This window comes from Lissotriton vulgaris, chromosome 6 (genome assembly GCF_964263255.1).
Source record: "Lissotriton vulgaris chromosome 6, aLisVul1.2, whole genome shotgun sequence".
NCBI classification, from domain to species: Eukaryota; Metazoa; Chordata; class Amphibia; order Caudata; family Salamandridae; genus Lissotriton; species Lissotriton vulgaris.
This window is the reverse complement of record NC_141694.1, coordinates 1057557714-1057581962: the sequence shown is the minus strand read 5'-3', so window position 1 is coordinate 1057581962 and position 24249 is coordinate 1057557714. Positions and strand designations below refer to the sequence as shown.

Below are 24249 nucleotides of genomic sequence, written 5' to 3'. Positions count from 1 at the left end.
GGTACATTCACCAGATATTAAAAAGTGTACGTACTGAAAATGAAATGAATGAATCTAACATCAGCAATACTCATGGGAAGTTATTTAAAGCTGCACTCTTTGTGAATAAAGAAAGAAGACATTTAAAAAGACCTTTGGTCCCTTTAATGTGCATTTCTGCAAACGCAAATAATGACCCTTAATGTGTGTTGTTTTTATCCCTGCTCATTGGGTAACTTTTTTCTTGGATACAAGAGTATCTCAAATCATGTTGCTTGTATTCCAGTCGTCATGTGATTCTGCATTAACCACAGTGTATACTGCAGATCTGTATAAAGAATAGAGCTGGTCGAGTACCGAGAGGTTCAGCCCTGTATCTGTATAAGGTTATTAGGATCCGTTTATGTCAGGTTTGCAATACACCATAAGTGCCCTGTGGAGATCATGTGATTCAGCCTTCAACTGGAAAACAGAGTTGTAGGAAAACATGAATCCTGACAATCTCATGCAACACAGTAGGTAGTTAAGATATGAAGATTAATGGGACAGTACATTTTTTAATTGCACTAATACTGGTACAGCATGGCCGAAACACACAACGATTGGTCAAATAATACAGAAAGAGTCAACAGAAACAGGTTTGGTAAACATAACATGGAATTCATAACGTTATACTTAGTAGGGAAAAAACATTGACCCCATCTTAGAAGACTGTCCTACTTATAATGCATAAGTTTAAGATCTTAGTGAACATTTAGAATAGAAACCAAATTATCCCAGAACTCTTACGGAATACTAACATTCTAGACTGATGCAGTGAAGAACATGTGCATCTAAGTCTGCATCATTCAAGATAAAACAAAACTCAAAAATGAGATTGTCTTCTCCCAGATTTTAAACAAAATATACTCTTAGAATCAGCTGTGGTAGAACCACACTGTCGGACACCCACAGTGATCAACGAGTGGGCTTGCATCTCTTGAATTACCTGGAATTTCAGAATCTTTGCCATGATATCAATTCCTAGGATTAGCCTGGAATGTAGGATCCAGGGGATTTAAAAATAGAAACATTAATAGAAGTTTTGCTATGGCTGTTTACAGACTGAAGTAGGGGGCTATGCGAAATTTTCAGTTTATACTGATAAATACAGATAGAAACCACCCATTTTTCTATCTGCGTTTGGGGGTATTTTTCATGATGTTAAATAGCTGTTGCACGCCCTTCCGTACTACGATGCTACTGTTTTCACATAAGTATTGCTATTGAACAATTTTTTACAACACTTTTGAATAGATTTTAACTAGACAAGCAAAAAATAATGATTAAGCATTATTTCCAATTTGTTGGCATTTAACAGGAGTAAAGATTTCCATCTGTGGAATCTCCAGCCTCACTGATGCAGTTGTGCCTATACTGGCTATGGTCATATGATCACAGCAGTGACAACAGCATGTAGGAATATAGTTCTGACCATCCTGATGTTTATCACGATATTGAGTGACAATATCGTCAGCCAAAATGTCCTATCCAGAACACTGATTACACAATACCATGAGGGTACTTACACATAGATAAGTATACTATTCTTGGCTTAATTTCCACATACCTTGAAGATAAATTCACACACAAAAAAAAAATTATATATATATACATATACATACATACACATATATAATATATATATATATATATATATATACACATATATATACATATACATACATACACATATATAATATATATATATATATATACACACATATATATATATATATACACACATATATATATATATATATATATATATATATATATATATATACACACACATATACATATACATAGACATATACACACACATAATATATGTATTATTATTGCCACCTCTGCAGAGCCCGTGAACAAGAAGCACTGAAGCTTTGAAACGCGTAGGGCTAAGAAAATTCCTGAGGACTCTGCTGGTTCAATCTCAATAAAGATCTTGCACGTAAGGCTGGGTCTGCCTGTTCTTGTGTGCACTTCAAATGTGGCCGCTCTTTGGATGAATATGAATATTAATATATATATATCACTGGAAAAGCCATAGGTTTCACACACGTTATAGTTAGGAATTAGCATTCAAAAAACCTTAGAAATTCACTGAAACAACCATAGGTTTCACACATGTTATAGTTAGCTGGACATTTCACTCATATAAAACCATTGAAATTCCCCCGTTATAGTTAGTTCAGCTAACTATAACTCGCGCGCCCGCAATGCACTGCACTGCTGATGACGTCACATATTACATCACTCATGACATGGTCAGTGACATCACTCATGACATCACTGATGACATCTCAAATGACATCACTGATGACATCATCCAGTGAATGTGTGTCTTTCTGAAAAATAAATATTTTTTATAAGTATATCTAAAGGTCGATGGAAGAATAAATGGGTAAATAACGGTCTAAATCAGGGATCTCCAAACCGGTCCTGGAGGGCCGGATCCATGCCCGATTTTTGGGATATCCCCATTGAGATACATGTAGTTATTTTAAAAATCTGGCATGGATCCGGCCCTCCAGGACCGGTTTGGAGACCCCTGGTCTAAATGGATGTTTTTTTTGTAAAATTGATTGTATAACTGAAGTGTACGTTAGTGAATACATGTATTAGTGAGTAATGTTTAAATATATAAATATCTGTATCAGTGTCACTCTTTGTGTATAAGTGGCTGCATGGGTTGGCGAGTAGCTACACGAGTGTGTATATGGGTTATTAGTTGGTTTTTGGAGTATCAGTATGAGTGTCTGCATGGTTTGGTGGGGGGTATTACTTAGCGCATAGATGCATGAATGAGTGACTCACTGTTTGTATGTGTTTTGAAGACAGCATGTGTGCAGGACTGTATGGGTGGATGAGTGTGTGTATGGGTGTGTTAGTGAGTGAATGACTGTCTCAATAGTATCTTTATGAGTAACTAAATACATTTTAATCTAGTATATGTGAGTATTTTTGTATATAAGTGATTATATGTGAGAGTGAGAGATTGGAAGAGTTCCTGTATACATAAGTATGTGTTTCTATAAGTGATTGTTTAAGAGAGTAAGTATGTGTACGTTTCTGTAAAAGTAAGTGTAGCGGTGTGTGTATAGCTGTATATGCAAATAAATGGATGTTTGATAGTTTATTTGCATGTGTGAGTATGCTTGTGAGTAACTCTATGGATGAGTGTCAGTGTGTAACAGGATGTATAGGTGTATGAGTACATATGATGAGTGAGTACATGTATGAGTGACTATAAAGAACTGTTGGTGACTGAGTGGATGTGTATGTAGATGGTGGAATTACTGAATAGGTTGTTGTAACTGGTATTGGTATCTCCATTTTTTTGAAAATTTTAGTTTCTAATTTTGAATGTGTGTATCATAGGTTATATTACGCTGAGAGGAGGTCTGCCACTCTTTCACAAGGATGATGTCATCAGTGATGTCATTTGAGATGTCATCAGTGATGTCATGAGTGATGTCACTGACCATGTCATGAGTGATGTAATATGTGACGTCATCAGCAGTGCATTGCGGACGTGCGAGTTATAGTTAGCTGAACTAACTATAACGGGGGAATTTCAATGGTTTTGTAGGAGTGAAATGTCCAGCTAACTATAACATGTGTGAAACCTATGTTTTTTTCAGTGAATTTGCAAGGTTTTTTAAATGCTAATTCCTAACTATAACGTGGCCGAAACCTATGGTTTTTTCAGTGAAATAAATAAACAGAACATTTTTGCACCATGAAGGATTGCTGGCGGTGACTACATTTCCCAAAATGCACGGCGCAGACTCAATCGTAGCAGCCCATCAAGGGGCGTGCCATCAACGCAGATAAGGGAGAGAACGCCAACAGCAGGTTCTCTTCATTTTCCACGCAGCCTCTGAGGAAGAAACTATTCGAAACGCGTCAGGCAGCGTGAACGTGACTGTGAAAGGATTTGGCAGCATGGCGTTTCTGTACCTATTAATAAAGGCTTGTGCTTGAAGCCTGGTGTGTGTTAGAGTGCCCCTCATTTACCAGGACAAGCAAGGAGCAGGATATATATATCCAGTGGATAGATTATATATATATATATATATCCACTGGAAAAACACTAAACACCCACTTCCCTTACAAAGAAGTGGAAAGTTTGCATGTCTGCAGCCTTTCTTATTTCTCACCTTATTCATCTTCCGTTCAATCAACACATCATCCACACATACACACACCTACTTGCTGCCTTTCTTGGCTGGGGTTATCAATTATTCTTCTTTAATTCAAATTCAAAGTGCAGGCCCTTTATTCAGCCTTCTTGGTAACTACTACCCGTGAATGGCAGTGGGTAATTTGCACACTTGCGTCCTTTCTTGCATCCTTTCTACCGCACACTGTATGTACTTTGTGCACTAGCTTGCTTCCTCAAATGTGGTACTCGTTTCTCTTGCTCCCACTGCGGAATCCAACACTCTATCTGTGTAATGAACTGGAAATCCAAAGATCCACTTAACTGACAAGGCAGTGGGTAGTTTGCGTGTCTCCAGCCTTTCTTATTTTTCACCTTTTTCATTTTCCACTCAATCAACACATCATCCACACATACACACAACTACTTGCTGCATTCCTTAGCTGTGATTATCAACTATTCTTCTATTTCATATTCCTATTCAAAGTGCAGGCCTTTATCGAGCCTTTTTATTGGAACAACTACCCCGGCCAAAGGCACTGTGAATTTTGCACACTTGCTCCCTTTCTTGGCAGGGGTTATCAATTATTCTTCAATTTCATATTCTGATTCAAACTCAAGGCCCTTTATCGAGCCTTTTTGTTGTAACTACTGTTGCAGGGATTCTGCTCCTACATAGAACTGTGCATAAAGACTTAGGACCTCAGTGAATTACGGTGTTCCAAAACCCACCTTAGTACCCAAACCCCCTAACAGACTAGCAATCAGTGACTCATTGGTTCTTCATCCTATAGCAAAAACACCAATGACTAGTCAACCCAAAACATGCGATTTTAATTACCTCAAGTAAGGTGGATAACAAGAGCACTCTTTCGTTATAGTCTTACACCAGTCCAAAACAAGGAGTAAATAAAGACACGTGCAACGCCGTAATCTCATGCGCAGTACCTTAGATAATACAAGCAAACATATTATCAGAAACAAGGTTGTCAGCATTGTTACTATTCCATAAAATACAAAGGGAGAAAGCATCTTATAATGCTAAAGGGAAACAGATTTAAAATATACCTAGATTTCAACCTCCCTACCTAGCAGGTTAGTTTATAACTACAGAAGGTCCCATAGGATTACATGGGCGGACCCATACCTCTGGTACTCAGCAGTAATGGATCACATTGAGTTCTGCACAAACTGTCAGGGTACGAATGTTCTCCAACTGTGTATAATCATGCCTGCACAGTGCATTATTAAACGCACCAGTATCAGAGGTGGCCACAGCTGCATATGTGTTATGGCTTGAACGTGCGAGGATCATTCCGAATAACAGACACAGTGTCCAAGATAACCTTGATGTTCCATGCTCTCACTATACACACTAAAGTAGCGAGGCAGTCTACAAATGTAGCATAACAAATTATTCTCATGTGAAGCAAAATACTCAGCCTTCTCTAAACAATATCGCAAGTGCGTGTTGTGTGCAAAGCAGAGCAGGAAAGCAAAAATGGCGTTTAAGCTTCTAATAAACCCATGCTAACTTAACACGGTGTGAGTGCAAGGCTCAGCCCCACAAAACCCTCCCTTGATCGAAGCACGTGATATAAACGTGGGTGAATTACGAACGCAGAGTCCAAGCCTAAAAAACAGAGTCCAGTTCAAATTTGCAAAAAAAATTATTTGCTGTTTGATAGAAAGCAGTAACTAAATAATAAAGAATAGGTAGAAAAATCAAAGAGTCTTATTCCAACAGCTTATAAGCACGGTATGTAGCAACAGCCTCCAAGAGGAAGTCATTGTTCTCATCTGAAAACATTTCAGCTATTCAATTCAATAGTGGAAATGAACATACATGTTCCTCAATGACCGGAGCCTCTATCACCATCGGAGGAAAACTCGGGTCATCTTCAATGTAACTGTGTGCCAAGAAGTCATGCGCCGCTGCAAAAACATTCCAACGTCCCATTATTCCATGTATCGCTGCTAAGGCCATAATCCCGCCACCAGAACAGAGCAAGTCATGAACCACTAAGGGGCTCATCAGCTGGTCATAATCCGCGTTGAGAGACACTGTACTGCAGAGACACAAATCCAGGGCCCAGTCGAAATCGCAGCTCAGGCAATGGAAGACAGGTTGAACGCATGTGAAAAAGGAAAATCGAAACGATAATCCATAAACTGCACTCAATGGTGCCAGAGGCAGCGCTCCGTAATAACTAAGCATTCGGTTGCGGAGCAGCAACAGCCGAGACATATTGTCGTGTGCTGCGGGATGTGCATCCATATTTAAGTAAACAAATTAATAGAAGTACACTGGCAATTAATGCGAGTATTAATGGGAATCCACCAAAGATGCTGTAAAAAATCAAATGAAAAAATGCCGAGAAGACACCAAATATAGTTTGAAAAGAAGTCACAAGGCCACTGCTTATAACTTTAAAAAAGTAAGGTAACCCTGTAGTCGAGGACGCATTAAAGATAGTCTGAATTAACTCCCCAAAATGCAGGGGCACGTCTGTATTTAATAAAGCATGCACATCTGTGCGGGTGTTTGCTACATGAAGGACAAATGTTTCTCGAGCAGATGTAAGAGCAACCTCTTTTTGAGACAACAGCGCTCTTATACAGCTCATTTGGTTGACTCTGTTTTCAAGGTCGGAATCGACGGCCAGATGGAAACATCCAGCTTCCCATGCAGAGGAGTAAACACAACTTTTTTATAGCAAACCACACGCTCAGTTACCGTAATCATGTAAGCGACGCCTGCTAACATCGCACAACAATCTGCATTATTTCAAAGTAAATAACTCCCGTTTGCCAGTAAACTGAACGTTGGTATGATAGCAGGTGTCGGAGTGCCTTTCAAAACTCAGGCCAAATTAGGCGCATCTTGATTACAAGAGCCATGCAATTGTATGGGTCTACAAATTAAGAAGTGATCTGGTGCTATTGTGCAATCCTCGCCATTCAGATAAACTTCTTTTCCGTCCCTCGGGCACCTATATGTAAATGGTAATAACAAAGCTTCATGGAGATAAGCGCTGCCTAAAGATCCATATCTGCCTATAGCAGGGCTTTAAGTGGGATGAAAATACTGGGGGGTCTCTCAAAGTGTGGCCAATGTGATTAAGGGCGTGGCTTACAGCACATAAGCTAAATGTTTGTGCTTAGCATAGTGCCGCCCGACTGGTATTTTGTTGTTTCTGTCATTTTATCCAGATATATGATACACGTAACATCATACTTACAACAAGTCAGGACTATTGGCTTTGTCAATGGTTATTAGTTGCATAAGATAAATAAGCAGCAACTGTATATAATATTGAAGAAGCTTCCACATAAAGCCCTGGTGACACCACGACAATGTTACTGCTCCTGAGTTCCGAAAAGAGAAGAGAAATCCAGAGAGAAAATGACTCTCTTTAAAGGATTTCCCTTCTCCTATAACCTCCTGTGCTACGGCACAAAACAGAGCCCGATAGAGACCCGTTTCGAGGCCCCCTTAAAAAAACTGACGGTGCTCAGATCCGGCCAACTTAAAGCCCTGGCCTATAGCATAGTATTTCATGCAAACCTCAAACTTAAACAGGCTAAAAGGTAACGTTATGATACCATGAGTAAGCCACACAGCTAAATCGGATCTGCAATGATTGACCACATGTAACTATTCTCGTAGCGCGCCCTGTGCTCTGATTTGACAGTGAGAGAGTGATCGCACCATAGTTTGTACTGCTAATCATTCTCAGCATACGCTACGAATACGCTTTCACGTTACGCGTCGTATCAAAGCTTCCGTGTGACGTCATGTACGGCGCCCCGTACGCGAAAGACGCAAATGTTTTTAATTGTTTAAACTAGCAAAACATACCGATGAGGGAAGGGTCTGAGGGAATTTTTAAGACCAAGCCTAGGTTAACACCCCCTAAACAGTATATAAATAACAAAGAAACCTAGGGGTCTAGAAAAGGAATTAAACAAATTATCTCAAAGTGTCAACATTAGTATTCAATACATTGATGACAACAACAAGTTGTAGCGACAGTTACAGGACAATATTTACCAAACACTATAAGTAAGGTAATTTGTGAATAGAACCCAAGATGTATTAGTAGGATTCCCATCAAAAAACTTGCGATGATCAATGATATCATTTGGTCATCCATCCAAGGCAGTTAAGTCTCTTGATCATTGAGACCATGATCTTGCCTTATACCACAGTAGGGTCACTGCCCACAAACACTTCTCAGACCAAGTGATAACCAGATGATGGGAAAGAGTGCAGTGCAAAAATTATGAAAGTGGTGAATTAAAAAGGATAGAGGATTAGAAAAATAATTTTAATAGGGATCTAACCTCCTCCTAGTTAAAAGGGGGTGTTAACCTAGGCTTGGTCTTAAAAATTCCCTCAGACCCTTCCCTCATCGGTATGTTTTGCTAGTTTTTGAGCAGCTGTCAGCTACGGGTCATTTCAGCAGATTGTACTAAGCCAGGCAATCTCTCACTAATCATTGGATAATATTAGTGTTGCTCACTGTTCTTTGCTGTTTGCTTATTCCCCGAGTTCCTTGGGCTCCCTCAGGAGATTTCTTACCATCTACCTCAACCATGGCTGAACGTAGTGGTCTAGTGTATGATGATTCAGTTTTCCAGTCCATTCTAGACAATATGCCCAGTATCCTAGAAACTCTTTCTGCACCATCAGTGGGTACTGCAGATGATTGGACAAAGGTCCTAACACTTAAAAAGTCGCACTCCCGGACACAAGTGCACGGGCTTGCGATGGCTGAATAGCTCAGGGCTAGTTGTGCACCACCTGGCCTAATTGTCACTAATGCCCCTCAACTCTTCTTAACAGATAAATCCTTTTTGAAGGATTGGTCGCTGATCGCTTGGCGGTGTACCCGCGATTGGCTTATCTTGATCATCAGCACCGCCAAGCGGATCGCAGACACTATTTTGATTGAAATTCAGGTGTTGGAGGCACAAATTAGAACTACTGTGACCCAGACGATTTTCAAAAAACAAAAAGAAGAGTCTGACAAGAATACGAAAGACTTCAATGACTTCATATTACAGACCAAAATTGAAAAATTTAAGAAGGACCTTGCTAAGTTTAAACTTGATCATGTCTACCCCTATACGAGTGACTCTTACAAAGCTCCAGAGTTTAGAAATAGTGGGAAAAGATATGGGTCCAATTACTCAGGGTCAAGTACTGATCCCGACAGCGACACAGATACCACAAATCCCCAATCACATCCCAACAGGGGCCGAGGTAGATCTCGTGGCTATCAGAATTTCAGGGGACAACAACCTGGGCCAAGCCAACCTTGGTGGCAACCTGTCCCTTGGGGACTGCCGGGACAATTTCAATATCCCTTTCAACCCCCCATAGGACAATTTCCAGGATATCAGGGCTATAAAAACCAGCCTTTTTTAGGCTTTGGCCCCCGCAGATCACGCGGCAAAAGAAGAGGCCCACCAGCCCAAGTTCATTGGGAAGACACATCCGGACCACACACAGGGACTCGCAGCCATACTGCCAGGAATGCCCAACCACCCTAACTCAATCTGAACCCAGTCTGGTGGTCAATCTTAGCGAAAAGGTATTATCACCCGTGGAAGAAATGGTGCTGAACAAAGGTTTAGGCTTTGTGCCTTCTGACAATGGGGATCCATTTCAGATGCAAATTGAACTTGCCTAGTTCTTCCGCAAGCTAAGACTGCATTACTTTTTCAAAGGTAAAGAGTTCTCTAAGGATGACCAATTGGACAAGAACACAGGGCTTAGGATTAAATCCAATTTCCTACCCCCTATTCATACTGTACCACCTCAAGTAGCCACCTTTGAGAGGGCAGTTAAAGATGAAATCGATAAAGTTTGGGACACTAAAAAGAAGGGCCATTGCAACTTGTCCAAACAAGAGAACCAGGCACTCCAAATCTTATCACAGGACCCCTCAATCATGATCAAACCTGCGGACAAAGGGGGATCCATTGTGATACAGGATATGGACACTTACAAAAATGAGTGCTTACGCCAATTAAGTGACAGATCAGCTTACTTACCTCTGTCAGTAGACCCCACTAAGAGACGAAATCCAATCAGTAGTAGAGGAAGCTCGTCTGGAAGGCTGGATTACACCGTTGGAAGCGCAGTTTTTACAAGCTCAACATCCGGTCGTACCTTATTTTTATACCTTACCGAAGGTACACAAAGCGCAAAGACCACCTCCCGGTAGGCCTATGATATCTGGACAGGGCTCTGTTCTGGAGCCACTCTCTGAATTTGTTGACCACTTTTTAAGACCGATAGTGCAGACCATGCCCACTTACCTTAAGGACACCAAAGATGTCCTACGTGTAATTCCAGAGATTGAGTTCAACCAGGAAACAGACTATCTGGTGTCACTGGATGTTGAATCTTTGTATACCTCTATAACCCAGGATGAGACTTTAGATACCATCTGTTCCATCCTGGGGGAGACTGCCCTGAATACCATTACTCCTGTTCCTTTCATAATGTCGCTAGCTAAAATCGCTATGAAAGAGAATTATTTCAGGTTCGAGGACATGCTGTACCTCCAAATCTCGGGCACGAGCATGGGCAGCATTTTTGCGCCTAGCTTGGCGAACCTCTATGTTCATGCCTTTGAGCAAGAGGAAGTTCTAACGGCCAATAACCCCTTTTTTTCGTCAATAATCTGGTGGAAGCGTTATATTGACGACATCCTAGTGGTGTGGAGGGGTGAGGCAGATTCGATCACTAGTTTTCACAACTGGTTGAACAACCGAAACAGATTTTTGCGCTTTACCCTGGAGATGAACAAAGAGAGAATTACCTTCTTGGATCTCTCCATATATGCCACCCCTACTGGACTTGAGACTGAATTATTTCGAAAACCTATGGCCAGAAATTCCCTTTTGTTATACGACAGTCAACATCCTAAGTCGCTTCGCGACAATCTGCCATATGGACAGTTCCTTCGAGTCCGAAGGAATTGCTCTACCACCAAAACTTTTGTGAGACATGCCAATAACCTTACAGGTCAACTCCAAGCCAGACATTATCCGGAGAAACTTATTAAACGCTCCTTCAAACGAGCTAGCAATAACAATCGCGAGGCACTCATTGAGCCCCCAACAGAGAAGCCTCTCCTCACACACTTGACTTTTGTCAGCACTTTCAATACAAAATCTAACCAGATTCAGAAAATTGTTAAAAGCCACTGGCGGGTACTGAATTGCACCAACGAAAAGATCGAACAACCCCTGTTCACGTTCAAACGTTCGAAGAATCTTCGGGATTGTTTGGTACATACCCGCCCCAGGGAGGTACTACAAGAGACCAGGAATACTCTCTGGGATCTTCCAGCAATACAAGGACACCATCCGTGTGGAGCATGCTCGGTTTGTGCCCAGACTTGCAGAACAACCCAAATTGACATAGGGACTAATCGCCCTTGGATACTAAAGCGCTTTTCAAACTGTAACAGCTCGCATGTCATCTACCAATTGGTCTGTCCCTGTAATGAGAGATATATAGGGATGACTACACGAAAGGTTCGAACACGCATGTTGGAGCACAAAAGCGCGTTTAGATGTAAGAAGAACGTTTCTAAACTAACCAAACATTTTCTAGAACATGGTCATAAAGAAACTGAGTTTAATTGGACTGTCTTAGAAAAACCAGTGATTCCTTCCCACATTTCGGATGTTTCCAAATTTCTTTTTAAGAAAGAACAGCGGTGGATACATAAGCTGTGCTCGGACCGCCAGGGACTGAATGATGAAATACCCTGGACCACTCTATAACAGTATTACAGAGTTGGGACATTACGTGGATTTCCACATGATCAAGCTGACACTACTATTTAAGAAAACACTTGATAAGTTCTGACGCACTCCATTTGCATTCACTCAGATATTGCCATCTCTGGTGTACTTTCATCATATATAGGCCACATGAGCTATTACTTGGTTCTTGGGGTTCCTTATATATATTCTATGATCCTTTTGAGTAATAATGTGATCTTTCAGTAACATCGAGCGCATGTGCCTCGGTCGAACTACATTTTTGAGAAGGATGACGTCATCCTGTAGTTTTGGTAGTCTCGCGGGTTCAAGCGCAGAATCTAGTCCACCGGTTAGTAATAAACAAAAATCCGGTGGCCTTTGGGGTAAGCCGAATTACTTGCGGTTCTCTTTAAATGTACTCCGTTTCTTTGGAGCACAATTATGTGGCCTTTCCTGTAACACCGAGCGCATGTACACCGGGCGAACTACATTTCTGATAAGGATGACGTCATCCTGTAGTTCTAGTCTCGCGTGATTACGCGCTTTACTGAGTCTGCCGGTTTGTTGTTAACAAAGAGCCGGTGATCCACGGGGTAAGCCGTATTACTTTTTTAGTTCCTCTCGTGGCATCAATTAACTAATCCACACTTGAGCATAAGGAACTTTGAAATACAAAGGCATTTTTCACACAACCTGTTTAGAATTCAAACGTGTGAGCGCGTCAGCGATTGGACGCTCATTTAGCACTGTTCCCTACTTACTCGCTGCGCCTGTTCTGTTCGTTGCCTCCCCCAGACTCGGGACCTGCCAAAGGCAACGACGGATAGGTAGGTTTAGAGACTGTGAGAAGTGCACATGTTTGTGGTTTGGAGACATTTCCCATGAAGTTTGGGTGTGACATACAAACAAAGCCTCCTTACGATCGGCTATAATAACAGGATCAGACCTATCAAGACACAGGCATCTGGTTTAGAGACCTCGATAGAGGTGTGTGCCCTAGATAATTTGGGGGTGATTGAACAGTATTAGAACATTAAGTTGAGGATAATGACTGTAGTGCTGGTATCAATGCAGTGGAGAGGGGAAAGAGTTCTTTTACCCAGTTTGCATTATGCACTTGTATCCTTACTTTTTTAGAGCGTGGCCTCAATATTCCTGAGTATGTGTCCAGGTGAGGTGAGGTACAATCCCCGGTCGTGCTGGGTGAGTGTCACTAAACTTACTTCTTTCTATCTCACTATGAAGAGAATGAGTGGGACAAGTTCTATTTGTTTTTGAACACTATGTTTGTATATTTATTGTTACAGATGAACTCAGTCATCTATTGACACGGAGGATATGCAACCGCATTGACTGTATCCTTTTGGTCGTGTTTATTTGTTTTTTCACTTTACATAATCACTTTGCAGTAGCAATAATTAGAACAGAGGCCCTGAAGAAAGCCTTGGGTCTTCCCCGTTTAGGCTGAAACATGTTGGCCCCCATGCAGTTATTTGATTAATACTGCTCTCTTGCACTGTTCTCGTTTTTAACTAGGAGGAGGTTAGATCCCTATTAAAATTATTTTTCTAATCCTCTATCCTTTTTAATTCACCACTTTCATAATTTTTGCACTGCACTCTTTCCCATCATCTGGTTATCACTTGGTCTGAGAAGTGTTTGTGGGCAGTGACCCTACTGTGGTATAAGGCAAGATCATGGTCTCAATGATCAAGAGACTTAACTGCCTTGGATGGATGACCAAATGATATCATTGATCATCGCAAGTTTTTTGATGGGAATCCTACTAATACCTCTTGGGTTCTATTCACAAATTACCTTAGATATAGTGTTTGGTAAATATTGTCCTGTAACTGTCGCTACAACTTGTTGTTGTCATCAATGTATTGAATACTAATGTTGACACTTTGAGATAATTTGTTTATCTCCTTTTCTAGACCCCTAGGTTTCTTTGTTATTTATTTAATTGTTTAAAAACATATATTTATGTATTTAATGAACATACTAACAGAATACATTATGTAGGGTAGTTATGAAAATATTTTTTTTAAACTTAGAACAATCGTATATTACTTTTAAAAGCAATTACACAAATCGCGGTGGAACGACATGCGTACTCGCATCGTACGAGCACCGTAAGCACAGCGTAAGCGCACGCAAAGCCATGTAACTTTAAAAGAAGAGATTTGATTGGTTCATAACACTTCCTATTCCAACAGTTGAAAGTTCCGTCCCATTTTAATCATTCTACTTTGACTTTCTAAGAAGAAGCATCTCTTGTGAGAATCTTGTCAAATAGAAGGAAGATTACCATAATAACAGCAATGGACTCATCTTCCAGCCATTCTTCAGAGGAATATTTCATTCCTGAAGAACCACCAAAGAAGAGGAAAAAAGCTCTAATTTGGCAGTTTTTTACTTTTCCAGAAGGGCAAAAAAAGGTTAATGCTCCAAAAGTAACCTGTAAAATTTGCCAAACAACTCTTTCAAGGGGTGATCCATCTAAAAAATACCCTTTGGCACAGCAAATATGGAGCGACACGTGAAGAACTTGCTCCCCAACAACTTTGCTCGAGCTGCAACACGAAGGTTGCAGGACAACCCACCTGCTGCTGCATCAACCACATCAACTGCTGCACCAGCATTTTCAGCTAGCAGTCCACACCCACAAATTGATCCTGATTTTGCTAAAGTTAAAATTCTATGCATTTATTGCAATAAACTTTTGTGTTATGGGGAACAGTCTATTGACCTGATAAAACGCAGGAAGCAGGAGCATCGCTGTCCTCGACATTAGTTTTTTTTCTTCATTCTTTTGTTCCTGTTGGACCCTTCTTGAGTTCCAGTTCCATTTTTTTGGTTTAAAAAAAAAAACTTGTTGACAAAACAACAAAAAAATAGAAAACTAAAAACACCAAAAAAAAACAGAATTATAACGATCTGCTCCTAATAACCACACGGACACGGAATTAAGAATGTGAGGATTTAATGTCCCGAGCGCCGGGAACGCTACTTGCCCATTGCTAGACTGGCGGCAACTCCCGTGGCCGCCTAAGTTCCCAGAATGCACTGGGCGCACGCTCTGGTAAACTAGAGCGCGTCGCCACACAAATTTTAAGGAGCTGGAAAGGGACCCCATCCCCCGGGACTCATAAAATAACATTTGGGACCGTGTGAGGAACCCCAATACCCCCACGGTCCCAGCCAGCTCCCTGTGTTGTTCGAGAGCCGGCATTGCTTTCTCAGAGTGAGCAGTTTATATGCTCCTCTCTCTAACAAAAAGCAATCTGCTTTCCTACTTAAAAAAGACAGCATATTAACTTGCTCTCTCTTTCAAATAAGAAAGCGGTTTGCTGTGCTAAAGTGGAGGCCGCGACGCTCCCGCCCTACCATAGCAAACAGCAGTGTCCCGGGGGTAGGCACCCCGGGACACTGCAGGAGCCGGCCCTGGGAGGTGTTGGACCCCAGGGCCATCAAGAGCTCCAGGAGGCAGGCCGCGCGACCCCCTCCAACATTAAAAAGCCAAGAGAGGTGGTGGTCCCCGGGGCTGGGGGTTCCGTGCCGTCACGGATCCCCCTATTTTAAATATTACTGCCCCAGGAAGGTGGCAGTCCCAGGGGAGTGTGGGGGGGCCGTGAGCCCCCCGCATACTTCAAAATAAAACCCCGGGGGGTGGCGTTCCCCAGGGCTCCGGGGACCTAACAAGCCCCCCACTATAGAAAAAAATTGCCCCCGGAGTTTGCCCCCCCCCCCGGGAGCTAATTAAGAATAAAACGGACTTCTAGTTTTTTTTTCCCTTTCCACCCCGTACGAGTACCATACGCGTACCCCGCGTTATTTTTATTTAAAAAAAAAAATTGGGGGCCTAAAGATCCATGTGGGACCCCCTGAGCAGGCCTAGAGGGTCAACATGTTTCTACCCTGCCCCCTTTCCTTATTTTTCAACTTTCTTTTACAGTTTTCTTGTGACTCAGTGCTACCGAGGCACAAAATGGCTGCCAACACTTCCTGGTTTGGAGTGTTGACAGACAGTTGACATCCAATCAGCATGCAGCTCGTGCTCGTAATTGTACGGGTTGCCGTACGCGTGCCGTACTTCGTCTCTAGATATCACTATGATTTTACTTTTGATTTTCTTAGGAACTACTGAACGGATTTACACCATTTAACAAAAAGCACAATCTGCGAACCAAACTCTCCCTCTCTGCCAAATTTGGTGTAATTCCGTTCAGCCGTACGGGCTGTAGCCCTAGCTAAAGGTCCCTATGGAAAATTGCATGGGGAAAACACGTTTTCCGACCCCCCTTTTTTCTCGGCCCCCACTTGACGAATCACCCCCAAACTTCCAGGGAAGGAGCGGAAAGGAGCAGGCCATTTTCTTGGAGAAATTCGCAAAGATTCGTCCACCAGCGCCAAAGTTATTCCAAATAGAATGTTGTGGATTTCCTATGGACAGTAGGTCCTAACTATAACTACCTTCTGGCGACCGCCAGTAGGTAATAAATAAATATATATATATATATATATATATATATATATATATATATATTCACTGAAAAAAAAACATAGGTTTAAGGGACGGGATAGTTAGTTGGACTTTTCACTTGTACAAAACCAGAGAAATTCGGACCCTATAGTTAGTTGAGCCTTGCTCACTTTGCCACTAGATTTAAGCTAGCCAGGCTGAGGAGGGCTGTTAGACCAAAACCGGTCCCAGGATGCTTGTTTCCGGTCCAGGGAAAACATGGCTTAGCAGATCGGGCTGGACTGTTCCCATGAGGCACAGGGTCAAGACTGATTTGCATATAGCGGTGTCTGAACTGGGGTGGCAAAGTGAGCTAAAGAAAGATGATGGATTCAACCCAGATCTGTGACTGGGGGTGAGTGTTTGAAAAGTTTCAGCACTCTGTCCATCATCTCCTTGTGTTTGCTTTGTTCGCCCTAAGTTGCTCACTTTGCCACTAGATTCAAGCTAGCCTGGCTGATATGGGCTGTTAGCCCAAAACCGGTCCCAGGATGCTGGTTTCCGGTCCAGGATAGACATGGCTTGGCAGTTCAGGCAGGATTGTTCTCATGAGGCACAAGGTCAAGACTGATTAGCTAAAGAATAATGATGGATTCAACCCAGATCTGTGACGGGGGGGGGGTGTTTGAAAAGTTTCAGCACTCAGTCCATCTCTCCTTGTGTTTGCTTTGTTGCGCTGGAGCGCCCACCGCAGCACCCAGTGCACAGCCACGCTGCCTTGTGAATAGGACTAATCCTGTATCACCAAAACGTCACTCAAAGTGACGCTGTTGTGGCAATAGGGCCTTGAGAATATGGCCCTATATCATTTAAAAGATATTACCTTCCTGTTTACAATACAGCACGGAAACTGCCTAAGTAAAATAATGACTTCCACAGTAATTTCTGGGTCATTGTGGGTAGTACCGGAGGGAATCCATCAGTGCTTTCGTACTGCCTCGAACATTAATGAAGTGCAAAAATACAAACGGGGGGATTGCATAATTCTGTTACTAATGTCTGATTGATTGATCTCTGTATACCACAGCCTCCATGATTGCAGAACACATAACCCAGTTTATACATTTAACTACCTTTACACTACTTTTATTGATGAATTGCATTCTTTGTTTTTGCATTTTGCTGTCAAAATGAAGACAAGTTTTAGTAACAGAGAACCACACTGCGTTTTGTTCAATATTTTTTAGTTACTACACAAATTCAATTAAACAGCAATTCTAAGTTTCTGCTCCTAATTTAAACTGTTTTTTTAAACAAACTCCAGTAGCTGCTGTTAATCTCAGTGTGCTTTTGAAAACAAATGATCTTATTCCAAATTACCACAAGTGCTCTGACCTTCAAGCACGCGTCCCGTACAAAGCAACTCTTTCACAACATGTAACATGTTCCACCACCGTCTTCTCTTCTCCACCACATGCGTTTGAAGATAGTTTGGTCTGGCCTCCCATTCCTACTTTGAAAACATATATTAATAGCAAACACTAACAGGAAACGCTATTGTTTAAACAAAAAGTGGGTCTCATATAACCCTGTGCGACCTTGAAGTAACAGGTGGCTTAATTAGCAAGTTACATTGACCTAGTCTTCTATGGAAATCTCCCACTACATTTTGCACAATTTATACACCAAATATTTAATCAGTCTGAAACTCAAGGCCTACCATATTTTCCTAAACTATCCCACTCCCGCCTTGTTATCTTGTTTCAGACTATTTTTATTGTAATACCGGATTTCATTAATTCTATCTTTGCAAGCACATTTGGCGGGTCCCTTGGTGCTCCTTCCTTGTTTCCGAAAAAGTTGTGGCTGCCCGTCCTTTGCTTCAACCCCATCAATGACAAATGGAGCTATACCGTGGACGAATGTTTAACTTTTTGAATGCTTGCCATTGGCGATATTTAGCATCAGATATTGCCCGAATTTCCGCTACGTGTACTTCACCTGTCTTCAACCTGTTTTTTATTGTCTCCGGTGCCACTGTGAATGTGACCTCCAAGTCTGCCGCTCTACTACTTCACACGATCCCATGGATTATGAACTGTTGCTGAGTCCATTGCTGTCTCATGACCAGGACTGTTCCGGAGCCAAACACTTGATGGATGCGTTTCATAATGCAATAAGGGGAAGATGGAGTACATGCGCTCATAAGGAGAGCCTCTTGCAGCATACTATCATCGAATATCATGCAAGTTACCCTGACATGCTCCTGCTTGCTGAAGATTATGATGAGCACGTCTATTCTTTCGACTTGCTAAATTGGATGGCCACCCTCTTTCCTTGGTAAAGTTCAGATGACCTTTTGGAAGTGATTGCATACCACAGTGCTTCTGAGTTCTTGAGCTTCAATTAATAAGTGCACATGGTAACCTTTGACAAGGTCTTATTTCTACACTTCAAGAACACAATTTTTTTTCCTTCTTTTTCTCTTTTCGTTTTTCCTTCCTTTTTGGATTTTCAGACATTGATTTGCTTTACAAATTCCCCTTTACAGACTTGGTTACGCTCTGTTGATGTTTCCACTCTGTTTGCCTGGTTGTTACAGAGCTAGTCAAAGAAACTGGTGACTTGGCTGTTGGGGACTTTACTATCTATATTAAAAGTTATGTAGTCAGCAGACAAACCTATGAGATGTTCTTTTTTATAGCAGTTATTTTTAGCTGAGCGAGAAACGTAACTTAAGATGGTCCTTTCTCTAGTCTTTTTCTGATAACATCTCCCTTTATCAGATATGGATTCACTACTATACTGATTATAATTCTATCATACACCTTCTTTTTTGTTATGGCACATATACTGCACATTATGCCCTGTACTTTAAAATACATTTTTTAAATATATCATGTCTGTGTCATATGTTACAAATGCATTACTGACAGTTAATTCCTTTCCCACCATGTTTTTAACATAATTTGCCTGCCCCATATTCACTACCCACCAACTACTAACAATCTTGAGCCTAAGCAAATGCAAACCAAAACTCTTTTCAAGTTACAGTTGGCAGTGTCACCATTTTAGTATTGAAAAGCATACATCTCCTGTGCCTTTTAGTAGTGGCGATAAAGAAAAGGGGGTGGTGATGAACAGAGTGTCTGAATTAAGCAGACCACTCTTACCCAGTCCAAAGATCAGGGCTTGATCCATCACCGTTATTTAGCTCACTGCACCATCCCAGCTCAGAACCTGGCTATATGCAAATTAGTCTGTCCCTGGCCCAGTGCATCATGGGAACAGGGCAGAGCAAACTACCAAGCCAATTCTTCACCAGAAAGGAGACAAGCTTCCGGGGACCGGTTTCTGGCATTTCAGCCGTCGTCGGCCCGGCTTGCTTGAATCCTGATGGTGCAGTGAGCAAGGGACTCATGTCTGAGTATACCCTGCCACACCTATAGTGGCCAAAAACGATAAAGAAAAGGGGGTGGTGATGAACACCCCCTTTTCTGAATCATTTTGTCCACCATAAGCGTGGAAGGGTATACTCAGATGTGAGTCCCTTGCTCATTGCACCATCAGGATTCAAGCAAGTCGGGCCGACGACGGCTGAAATGCCAGAAACCGGTCCCCGGAAGCTTGTTTCCTTCCCAGTATAAGAATTGACTTGGTAGTTTGGTTTGCCCTGTTCCCATCATGCACTGGGACAGGAACAGACTAATTTGCATGTAGCCAGGTTCTGAACTGGGATGGTGCAGTGAGCTAAAAAACGGTGATGGATCAAGCCCTGATCTTTGGACTGGGTAAGAGTGGTCTGCTTAATTCAGACACTCTGTTCATCACCACCCCCTTTTCTGAATCATTTTGTCCACCATAAGCGTGGAAGGGTATACTCAGATGTGAGTCCCTTGCTCATTGCACCATCAGGATTCAAGCAAGCCAGGCCGACGACGGCTGAAATGCCAGAAACCGGTCCCCGGAAGCTTGTTTCCTTCCCAGTATAAGAATTGGCTTGGTAGTTTGGTTTGCCCTGTTCCCATCATGCACTGGGACAGGAACAGACTAATTTGCATGTAGCCAGGTTCTGAACTGGGATGGTGCAGTGAGCTAAAAAACGGTGATGGATCAAGCCCTGATCTTTGGACTGGGTAAGAGTGGTCTGCTTAATTCAGACACTCTGTTCATCACCACCCCCTTTTCTGAATCTTTTAGTAGTGGCAGCATACTTAAAAGAAACATACAACTACATGTATACCTGTGTTTTATAGCTATTGCTTCTTCAATGTATAACTCGTGTGAAAATACATGTTCAAGCATAGACATACCTAAGCAAAATTAAATGTTAACACCAATCGTCCAGCAATGTAAATTGGAGCAATATGTAAGATGCACCTGTGAGGCATATTACTAAGCCCCTATCGCCACCACAACGTCACTTTCACTGACGTTGTAGTGGCGATAGGGGCCTCGCCTTATTAACAAGTTAGGGTTAAGCGTTAAGCCTCGCCTTATTAACAAGGTAGCGTGGTCAACAACAAAGAGAGTAGGATTTTCTGTGTGGCAGAGGACGTGGAACAAGAGGCAAAACAAGAGGGACAGGAGGAACCAGAGGAACCAACAAGCAAGGTCAAGAAGAAAGCAGAGAAAGCAGCAAGCCAGTTGCAATGTGAACAAGAGCCAAGAGAGGAACGAGATGACGGTAGTTAACTTATCAAAATATAAGTTATCATCTATATACATCAAATTACTGTCACTAGGCTTATTTTACTGTCCTTCCAGACATTTAGATTACGTACAGGCTAGAATTGACATTTTCTGTTTTTTGAGAAAATTAAAACTAAAAAAAGGGTTCCACATTCATGCTCTGTCCGAAAGAGATCAGAAGCCAGATTAAGTACCAGATATGTTGTGCATTTCTGATATTGAATTATTACATACAATGGCAGAACTGGATGAAAGCACATCACATCATGAGGACCCATTAATAAATTTGGACATATTGCAAATACCTGTGGATGCATCGGGCTCAAGCAATTTTAAACCTAAATCTACATTCACACCAAACATACACTGTGATGCGTTGGAAGTGTTTGAGAAAAGTGTGGTTTTGGATTTCAAAAAAATTAGATACAGAACAGAAGGGAGAGCGAGGAGAAATGTAACTAATAAACACCTTAAAGCAATTGAAAGTTTGGAAAATGATCCCTCATTAGTCATTAGATGTTCAGACAAAGGGGGAAATGTTGTGGTCTGAGCTAAAGTTGATTATTTATATGAAGGAAGACGCCAATTAAATGATCCTTTATGTTACATGTTGAGTAGCAAATCTGAGGTACTGTCATCTTATTCATGGTGCATTGAGAGGTAAGTGAATTGGAAAGATTAGCGTTTGCTAGAGTGGGAGGAGTTTTGCAGTTTATACTGCAAACATCCACAACTTCCTATTATGCACCTACTCCCCAAATTGCATAAAGATGTAGAAAGGCTGCATGGTAGGCCTATAGTTTCCTCGATGGGGTCAGAATTAGAAATGACATCAAAATGTATTGATTATTACTTGCAACCCTTTGTTTTTACATTAGCAGCTTATCTAAAAGATACCACACACTTCCTAACACTAATTGAGGGTATTGCATGGGAGACCAATTTTTTACTGGTTACAGTGGATGTAACCAGTCTCTATACCTGCATTAGACACAACCTGGGGATCCAGGCTACAAGACATTTTTTGAGAGCAAGACCAATTTCCTCATTATTACCTACAGAAATGTTGTTAGAAATGGTAATGTACTGTTTAAGCAACAACTTCTTTCTCTTTGACCAGAGCATCTATAAACAGACGCTGTGGTGGCGCTGACTGATGCTGTGATGGCGCTGAGTGATGCTGTGGTAGTGCTGAGTGATGCTGTGGTGGTGCTGAGTGATGCTGTGGTGGCGCTGAGGGATGCTGTGGTGGCGCTGAGGGATGCTGTGGTGGCGCTGAGGGATGCTGTGGTGGCGCTGAGGGATGCTGTGGTGGCGCTGAGGGATGCTGTGGTGGCGCTGAGGGATGCTGTGGTGGCGCTGAGGGATGCTGTGGTGGTGCCGAGGGATGCTGTGGTGGTGCCGAGGGATGCTGTGGTAGTGCGGAGTGATGCTGTGGTAGAACTGAGTGATGCCGTGGTAGTGCTGAGTGAAGTTGTGGTAGTGCTGAGTGAAGTTGTGGTAGTGCTGAGTGAAGTTGTGGTAGTGCTGAGTGAAGTTGTGGTAGTGCTGAGTGAAGTTGTGGTAGTGCTGAGTGAAGTTGTGGTAGTGCTGATTGACACAATATGTCGAGATTGGCATCGGTGCAGACCAGCAAGGTCTGGGGCGCTTCTCCTTTGCAGGGAAGCTGGCGCAAGCCTGGAGCAACCAGGAACGCAAAGTAGTTTCAAGAGTGATCTTCCTGGGGGCTCACTAGCCAATGGACTAGAAACCGCGAAGACGCGTCGAGCTGAAATGGACAAAGCGGGCCCACGGGACACTCGTGGAGTGTGGGCCTCTGAGCTTCGGTGCAAATGGTGCTCGGCGCTGGGGCTTCAAGCACCCCAATGCACAACTTCGGGATACCTCGGGAAGTAGGTGCAGCGTGCAAAATGTAGGATGTCCAGGAGTTCCGGTCCCACGTCTCTCGTGTCCGCCACGGGTCTCAGCTTTGCTGTGAGCGAAGGTCGGGGTCAGAGATGTCTGGAAGTCCGTGTCCTGTGTTGCAGATTCTTTGGGATCCGGCGGGAGCCTCGAAAATGCAGACCGGCGAAGTTGCTGTTGGTGCCTGTTTGAACAGGGTTGTCACTCCTTGACCACAAGGGAGATGTCTTCCGTCTTTCAGTCGAAATGATATGTCGAAGGTCCAGGATATATGTTGTCTGACTGGGTGTGTGAGTGGCTGTATGTTTTTTTTTAATAGGTATGTGAGTGGCTGTATGGGTGGGTGACAGGGTGTGTAACTGACTGAGTGCTGGTCCCACTATAACTGTACCCATTTATTTGTGCCCCCTTTTTAAGTCTCGCAGAGGCGTGGGCGGAGCAGCGAAGCTGCTGCCACGTCCTGCGAGAGATTTTGTAAGAAAAAGGGTACTGTAATCCCAGCCCCTCCTTTTCATTGGGCAGCGTCAGCGTTTAGGGTAAACGCTTGTTTCTCATTGAAAAGGAGGATTTTCACCGCCCTGTTCGCTTTTTAGACAGCCCCTCCAGACACCGTGGCCTGCTTTATGACTGTGGTAAAAAACTTTTCTTATCTGCTTGTTTATTTTAAGAAGCAGATAAGAACATTCTTTACCACAGCTGTGAAGCAGGAACGGAGAGCGGAGGCGCAGGTGGCACGGGGAGTGCAGCTCTCCCCCCACCCACCCCGGCCGGGCACTCCCTTCCAGCGTCTGCTGGAAGGCACTGTAGCAGGGAAGAGCATCTCCCCCGCCCTCCCACCTTCAGCCTCTTCCTGGTGTTTGCTGCAGAGGCGCGCTTTGTACACCCCGTGAAAGCTGTAAAACCCTTCTGCGCATGGCTTCGATCGCGTAGTCAAGGCGGCGAGGGAGAGGAAGCTTGAGGGATTATTAAGTGGGCTTTGGGCGTGCAAGTGAATGGCAGTGGGAGGGGTGTTTGTGAGGGAGGGCACGAGGCCGAGCGAGGGAAAGAGAGAGCGGGTGTGAGGGTGGAACATGCGTAGGGGTGGTTGAGAGAGTGCAAGGGTGTCTATGTGGTGGAAGTGAGCAGTGGGTGTGAGGCTTGGTGAGTAAAAGAGTGAGGGTAAGCATGTTTTAAAGAATGCTAGCCATTTCCTTCCTGTGGTTTTAGAGCAGGAATG

General features: G+C 42.7%; 1 protein-coding gene across 4 annotated transcripts in view; it reads right to left on the bottom strand.

Moving 5' to 3' along the window:
• The window catches only part of SPAST (spastin), a 660914-nt gene that overhangs the window by 594419 nt on the left and 42246 nt on the right, over nt 1-24249 (bottom strand). The gene's annotated exons all lie outside the window — the stretch shown is intronic.